The 8,217-nt window shown below is 49.9% G+C and overlaps 1 protein-coding gene across 2 annotated transcripts in view; it reads right to left on the reverse strand.

The window, feature by feature from the left end:
• The window catches only part of nlgn2a (neuroligin 2a), a 140,572-nt gene extending 135,811 nt beyond the window's left edge, over nucleotides 1-4,761 (reverse strand). For both annotated transcript variants that reach the window (XM_037480921.2, XM_037480920.2), the window contains exon 1: nucleotides 3,630-4,761. The gene's annotated coding sequence lies outside the window, so the exon portion shown is untranslated. The remainder of the gene's footprint in view (nucleotides 1-3,629) is intronic.
• Between the last annotated feature and the right edge of the window lie 3,456 nt (nucleotides 4,762-8,217).

An 8,217-nucleotide genomic window follows, 5' to 3' on the forward strand; every position in this document is an offset into this window, starting at 1 on the left:
TGGCCTTTATCTCTTTGAGGAAAAGAGGAGTATGTGTTCATTGATCTTGGCCGGTGGTCAGCCTGGTTCCAGCGGGACGTGGGGAGGGGTGGCAACTTGAAGGTTGCCTGCGTTGGCTGGAGACCCAAGAAGTAACCTTTTCTTTTTCTTTTAGGTAAAAATGTGTCAGAGAGCGCTCGACCTTGATCCAACCTTGATGAGCCCACAGGGGACAGCACGGCGCTCTGCGCCTCAGGTTGACTTAAAGACATGTGGGTTTAAAGACAAAGGGAGAAGAAAAGTGGGAGAGTGATGTGGGAAAGACACAGTAAGACGATGGATGGGTGGTGGGGGGGGGGGGGGGACACACAAAAACGAAATAGCAGAAAATGTTCTCTTCCTGAGAAAAAGGAAGATAACCAAAACACAGAGGAGTAATGGCTTCAACCTCTTGTCTCCGCCTGCACCCCAGAGAGCAGGGATCTCATTCAACAGGCTGATACAACGAAGAGGGAGATGAGCCACTGTGGGAGGACCTGTGGGAGACCGGTGCCCTAAACACCAACACTGAGCAGGCAAGATATATCACATCATCCCTTTCTTTTATTCTTTCAGTAATTTCCAGGATTGACGAGCCTATGCAAAAGGACTGCACAGTATTAACTTTTACTTTCTTTCCTCGCGGCAAAATAATTGGCGTAAATAAGATATGCCCATCCGTCTGCTTAGGTTTGCTTATTTTTCATTGGAATAAAACATTTGAGTATAACGATTTCATGTCAGGATTGTGCACAGCATCAGAGAACACGGTTTACTGGGCTTTATCATATAGGGGAAAAAATGCAGCAGCCAGCAATTTGGACATTGCAGCAGTCGATATGGTAACGTCAGCTGGCTTTTGATTAATTTTGTAGCTTTAATACACACTGACGAATGTGGGAGCACACATACAAGCCGGTGAAAGCCAAACAAAAGCTTCAGGTTTAAAGTCTTTGCAGGGTTTATCCTTCCAAAAGGAGGCTGCCATAGCAACGACACACATACACACACTCCTTTCTCAAAGAAGAAGAAAAACATCCAGTCTCCCTTTGAACCAAATGAATGAGTCAGCCACAAATGGATGGAGAAAAGAAACAAATTAATACACAAATGAGGAATGAAGGTATGAAAAGAGTTGGTCGCACAAAAGTATGTTGTCTTCAACCCGAGGAGGCCGGCGATCCAAAAGTCAACTTCACTCGGTGGAGAGCGATGGCCAACTCGTGATGACACAACACAAGGGCGATGGCGTGGGGAGAACCAGAGGCATGTTCCTATTGTGAACAGCTCAATATCAATTAACAAGCCTTGCTCTATGAAAAAAACAGAGCATCCGTTGTGGAGCCGTTTTCATTTAATCAGCTTAGTTTTGTACTCGGTAAACGCAGATGGGGTTACGACAACAAGTACATGTCACACACAAAAATATCAGGCCACGGTTCCCACGATTATGAAAGACATATTGCTTGTTGATTAATTAAATACATCTCGCTGCCTTCAAAGAGAGTTTCCTTATTCTTCTTCTCGTAACAGAAGTGACACAAAGCAGGTCGCCAATTTCTTACTAATTCATACTGACTTTGCTCAACAAAACTATTAATTTCACCGGCGTTCTTCAGATGAGTCTCCAGCTCTCCAGTCAACCTGTCGGCTGCCATAATGACGAAGAATTCTTCCCCCCCCCCCCCCCCCCCCGCACATGACATCCCTCAACTGACATTAGCGGCCACCGCCGCTGTCACTGATTCACCCGCAGTTAAAAACTATAAATAGTGAGGGATAAAATTAGCAGCAAACCGGCATGGCTGTTTGAAGCGAGATTGCAATGACTATTCCAAGCCACCCTGTCACAACACTCGCCTGCATCTGTTGACTGCTTAGCGACCCGCGCTGGGAGCCATCCATCTAACCGACAACGCGCTCTAAATGCTCCGGCCCGCGTCTGCCTCCGGCTTCGCTGCTCCTTGCCCAGGATGGATGGCACTGAGCGATGTCCGCGGGGGGGGGGGGGGGGGGGGGTCTTGCATGCATTCGCTCACAGACTCACAGAAAAAAAAAACGAGTGCAGGATGCGCGCGCTCGGATAGAGCGGCGTGTGCAGGCCGCTCCTGGAGAAGGCCGCCTGGTCTTTGACTTTCTCCGAGCGTTTTTGTAAATCAGCCACGAAGTCAATTTGTACACACCATGTTGCACCGCTGCAGAACCCCCCCCACCCCCACCCCTCGCCCCAAAATACCTGCAATCACTCCCCACAATGCATTAGCGGGTCGCCTTATCCTCCTTAAATATCTTCCACAGGTGTGCAAAAGTTTACAGCCAGCGGGCGTCGAGATAAGCAGCAACCCCTATTTGACAACATCTATTTAGCACGGGGACAGTTGCACCCCTCCACCCCCACCCCCCCCTCCTCCTCCTCCTCCTCCTCCGCCTCCATTAAAATCCCCGCAGAGGAGATGTCCGTATCTGGGGCAGACTAGCCGCCTAAAACCGAGGAGAGAAGCCCGGGCTGAGCGGAGCGGAGGTGCCTTCCCTTTCTCATTGCCGCAGATAAGGACAGAGGTCTTCTTGTCCCCGCTGAATCCTATCATCTCACAGGCCCTGCCGAGCCCAACGCCCCACAACTCCTGCCACAGCATATAAATGCACCCCATTCTTCGTGCTGTGTGTGTGTGCATCTATATATTTGTGTATGTGTCTGTGTGTGTGTATGTGGAGGGGAGCATTTAGGAGAATATGTTCTCATCGCCTTGGAGTTTCCTGGGTCTTCAGAATATAAAGACCACATGAGCCTACGCTCAAATTGAGTTGAAGGATGATTTCACTTTTGAATAGGGATCTTTGTGTGTGTGTGTGTGTGTGTGTGTGTGTGTGTGTGAGCATCGCTTCAAACATCTGTCAGCAACACGTGCAGGTTGGCTTGTAAAATTCCCAAGTCCATTCCAAGTCATTTCACTGCCATTCCAGACGATGCACAGTCCAAGTAGTGCACAATGACCGCCATGTGTGCCCAGACGTATGTGGCATTGTTGCCATCTCAGCGAGATGATTAATAAGCTTCACATTGGGAATGTGGCGAGGGCCGAGCAACGAGCCGGGCCTGAGTGAATGGCAGCCTCTATTTTTCGTCATTCCACCAGAGGAGCTCGGAGTCCAGGTCCTCGTTAGAGCGAAGATAGGTCTCTGCTGTCGTGATGGAGCAGCACACTGACAGACCAGCAAAAACCACTCACATCCATACAAGACGCAGAAAGAAATGCTGCAGAATCACACACGTGGACTAGAACCTGTTCAAGTTATTCCTTGATTACATGTTGGATAACTGCAAATGCTTTTTCTTCTCAGTGGCCTGTTGACATTATGTATGTCTTTTTTTGTTTTTGTTTTTAAATGTCTAGACAGCGAACACCTTAAAGATAACACATTTGTGTTGTGTTAACAATGTTTGTTAACATAAATCCTTTTTGGCCCCATTATTCAGATCATGATGTCTCGTTTTTTTTCATTATAGGTCTGAAAAACACATTTCGAGCACATACACAAACACACACAATGCTCCCATTCAAATGCATGAAAAACTCGGATTTTTCAGAGAGAATAACCTCAGCCCATACCTGTTAGATTGGGATCCTGCTGCTGGTGGGCTTCCAGATTCCCACTGATGATTCCTCCTCCTCCTCCTCTTCACCAAACCTTCCTCCACCGGTGGTCAATTTCCAGCCTTTGTAAAATACTTGCTCGTTGAAAAAAAAAAAAAAAAACACCACCTTTAAGAAAAACCTCACCCTCTCCCCCACCCGACCCCCTCCTCCCCCTCCACCCGACAGCACTATCTCGATCACTCCTGCCGGGCCAGCAGGTGGGACTTCATGCCTGGACACGGGGGGGCAGTGGACACTGAGGGTCTAGGATGAAGGGCTCCTCTCCGGTACCAGCAGCGCAGCGGCTCGGTGTGACTCCCCATCCGAGCGGGCACGCTCTTCTCCGGCACGGACACTTATCAATTCATGTATCGGCCGACGGTCCGCTTTGCCGCCGGAGGAATGGCTGTTTGAGTCGAGGCCCTGACACGGAAAAAAATAAGCCCAAAAGAACTTGTGTCCGCGGGGTCTCGGCGGATTTGAGAGCCGGGAGAGCGTCACCTGTGCTGACCAATGGTCGCAGCTTCTCAGTTCTTGAGCTATTTTTTTATTTATTTATTTTTTGCTTTCTTTCTGGGACGTCGTCGATAAATCCTCAATAAATCCCCTCAACGAGACCTCCGACAACGCAGAGCGCCGTGTCCGAGTCCCGGTGCGAGCCGCGGATTGCTCCAACTTGTCTCCGTGACGGCGGGCATAGACTGCTCGGTCTTCCGGTGGTCTCGTGCGAAAAGCTGCTGCTGCTGCTGCTGCTGTCGTGTGGATGCCCGTGACCGCGTCGGCTGGCTCCGGCGCGCACCCGTACGTGCGCAAGCTCGTTTCCCCGGCGAGTGACGCGCACCGCAGTGTCCTCCCCAGCAAGCCGGTCGCCCTGGCAACGCTTTCCTCTGACCTCAATATGGTCGCTTTTCTGCAACTGCGTCGCGTTCACCTCAGTTTTATCGCGATGACAGGAAGCGCTCAAGTCCGGTGAAAACAGGTGCTCGGGTCGCGCTCCATCTTCTCCTGCTCAGGTCAGAAAAAGGAGTGCTGAGGGGAAGTTTCATTTCGGCATCCCTCTCTCCTCCTCTCCCCCCGCTAGCCGGACGGATCTGCATCAGCATGACGTCAGGAGATATTAAAGGGATACTCGCCCATTTTTTCCCCTCATGCATCTTTCCAGCCCGCATATCTCCTTACCCTCTGTCCCTTTATCATTCAGCCAACCAGCTTAAGAGCTCCTCCGTTGATATTTAACTCATACCCTTCCCTCCATCCCTCCACCCAATGTGGTTTACCCTTTCAACTCAGAGAACAAGTAAATCTCTGTTTCTGCCCGCATGGCTAATCCCTATAGGAGGCTCAACGTATTGGGTAAATATCACAGCAATATTTCTAGGGCCAAACAGGGTATTAAATGAGCTTAATAGTGATACCACAGGAGATAAAACATGATATAATATACAAAAACATTAGGATATGTACTCACTAAACAGCAATGTGTCCCCTAAGGAATACTAGATTTTCTTTTTTTGCAGGGGGGGGGGGGGGGCTTATAAATGTGTTTATTTTACGTTTTAAGGTATAATAACCAGCTAACATCCGGCATGGCTGAGTTCCTGATCTCCTCAATGCACATAGTAAAGACTGTGCGGTGGCAGCAGCTGCTCGCCACTTAATTACCTTCTCACCGTGCCCGCAACCAAACATCTGCCTCAGCCCTTCTCTCCACTATCCATAGATGGTGGGCTGCTGCCTTCCAGGAATCCAAAGCTCACGCGACAAAAGCCTCCCCCACAAAATGAAACAACTTTGAATTATTCTCCATCTTTGCTTGTTTTCATCCTGCAACCTGCGTGTCACGGTTTGGTTCTGCTTCCTGTTTTATTTTGTAGTTTCATGTCTCTTGTGTCCTCGGGTTAGCTTCACTTCCTGCATTGTCCTGTGACTCCCGGCCCCAAGACTCCCGTCTCGGCCCGACTCTGCCCCAGCTCCAAGACGCCCGTCTCGGCCCGACTCGGCCCTGGCCTGGCTGCCGTTGCGGTCGACCCCCCGAGACCCTGAAGCCCGGCCGCTGTTCCGGTCCGGCCCCCTGGAGGACCCAACAAAGGGCCGCCAACACCTGGAGTTCCCCCGGGCGGACCAGAATCGTCGGGTCCCCACCCTCCCTCCCCTTGTCTGATTTCCCCCGTTCTGCTTCCGGTTTTATTTTGTAGTTTCATGTCTCTTGTGTCCCCGGGTTAGCTTCACTTCCTGCCTTGTCCTGTGATTGCCTGATTGTTTCCACCTGTGTCCAAACACCTGCACCTCCCTAAGTGTATTTAAGCCCTGTGTGCCTGTTGTCCCCTGTAGCGTCATTGTCTATGTCAGTCTGCACGTCTCAGTTTTTTGGATTAAAGAGCACCTTTTTGAAGACCCTACGTCTGAGTCCTCCCTGCGCACCAGCAACCCACCTTCGTGACACTGCGGACACTTAAGCACCATGTATAACGAGCGCCACGCCAACAGTCATTTCCAAATTATGCCCTGTGCTTTCAGGCAAGCATCCAGATCTCATTGTGCAGAAGATTTACTGCCGGTGTTTATTCACTTCCTCGGATAAACCCCACAGGCAGGGCAAGTACTGCTTCTCCTCTCATGTCGGGGAGCCAGCCTGTCGTCCATCAGCCAGAACATGGTGTCGGCTTGTTGGGCTCTTTACCTCCGGACACATCCAGCTACCTGAGGGACACCGTTGAGGCGGAGAGCGAGGGAAGAGAAAGACCGCTTTGGGGCCGTGATCTCGGAAAAATGTCTCTATCAGTGGATGTATGCCCCCCCCCCCCCCCCCCTCTGTGATATCACAAAGTGAGCAGGTATACGGGATCTGCGTCTGTCTTCATGCACAGGGGGGATGTTGATGTCCTACACCTGATAGACCCTTGACAAGTGTCAGAGGTAATGGCCCACCAGGGAGACCTTACGACTGAGTCCAAAACCAAGACGTCCACACAGACACACATATACACACACAGACACACACACACCCACCCTCTGGGTTTTTACTGACTGCAATGATAGTCGGCGGTAAACACGTGTGAGACGATGCACGCAGTCCCTTTTGCTCTCCCTTGGCAAAAAGGAAACACACACTCATGCACTCCCTGGTGTGAGGTGTGTTGTGTTAGAGGTTGGTTTGCTACTGGGGAGCCCCAGGGGGAGCTGCAGGTCTGTGGAGAATTTCTCGGCAGTGTTTATGTATGTTTTCGGGCCGCTGGAAGCACATTCTGGTGGGCCGTACTAGATTGGTGCAGCTTTACGCATAAGTGACCAGTCAAAAGGACCTTTAATGTGGCCCCAGGGTGCTAGGCCCCTGCAGACTCGGCCTTCCTATCTGGAAAATTTGTAACGGCTATGGCATTTTTCCATTGGAAGAGGACAAGGGAAAGTCATGTGGTAACATTCTACACATGAATACAAACATTAAACAAGCATCTACATACGCATACACATACACTATCCCACATATGCTTTTGGATTTAATTTTCCATTAAGACAGGCCGCCTCAACCACTGCAACCTGCGATACTACAATCAAATCATTTGTTTGCTTGGGGGTGTTTGCAATAATATGTCATTGCAATCTCATAAAGCCATTAACCTTTCTCTCTAAAGCACCTGCAGTGTTCAGAAAGACCATTTTCTCTCCGCCTAATTTACTTTTGCTGCAACGTGACCTATTGAGCGTGCGCGCCAATCCCTCCTGTTTGCATTCTGTTAGAGATTAAAAATTGAATATCAAAGTGAGATGCTTTTGTGAATTTTTTCATGACTAATTTTAGGTTTTGTCAACACTCACATGTGCTGAGAACAAAGTGCAGCTCATGGATGACAGGGGCTTTTTTGGGGGGGAGGGGGGGGAGACTACTTTAGCCCATTCCGATGGTAGCTTGCCAGGGGAGGCAGAGCAACTGCACGGCAGCAAATGCTCATTTAATGAAATGTGCTACGTCTCCTCCCGTGAGCGTCCTTCAACTGCTCCCCACTCACGCTGTGCGACACCGGGAGTCTCACGCCTTACTCCCACTCTGTTCCCCTGATCTTGTCCTCCCTGTTCTCACCATGGCACCTTTAAACCTCTTTAAACATCACACTCTGTCCGAGTTCCTTACACCGAGTTACCCTTCTTCCCTTTGAACTTCATCACGGGTAATCCTTCTTGACTCCCCTGTAGCTTTGCATTTATTCTCCTCTCGCTTCCTTTCGTCCCTCTACCTTCCTGCCCAACTCCATGGCATCTGCCTCCGGCTCCGTATCCGGTGCACTTCCGACATCACTTTCTCCCCTTTTCTCCAGCTCTTTACCCTTCAGGCGTCCTGTGCTGTCTCCCACATACTCACTTATCCAATGCGTGGTTGGATTTATGTGTTTTTCGAGGTCAATAACTTCTTGGAACAGTGTTTCATGTGGGTCGAAGAGGCAACTACACGCCGAGACTGGGGCGTGTGACTCAAAGCATGCGACAGAATGATGGCTTAAACATTATGTAGTTCAATGGAGCGTTAATGGCACTTAGCAGTAAACATAGCTATCAGTTGTCAGTC

The sequence above is a fragment of the Pungitius pungitius genome, chromosome 1, assembly GCF_949316345.1.
Source record: "Pungitius pungitius chromosome 1, fPunPun2.1, whole genome shotgun sequence".
Classification (NCBI taxonomy): domain Eukaryota; kingdom Metazoa; phylum Chordata; class Actinopteri; order Perciformes; family Gasterosteidae; genus Pungitius; species Pungitius pungitius.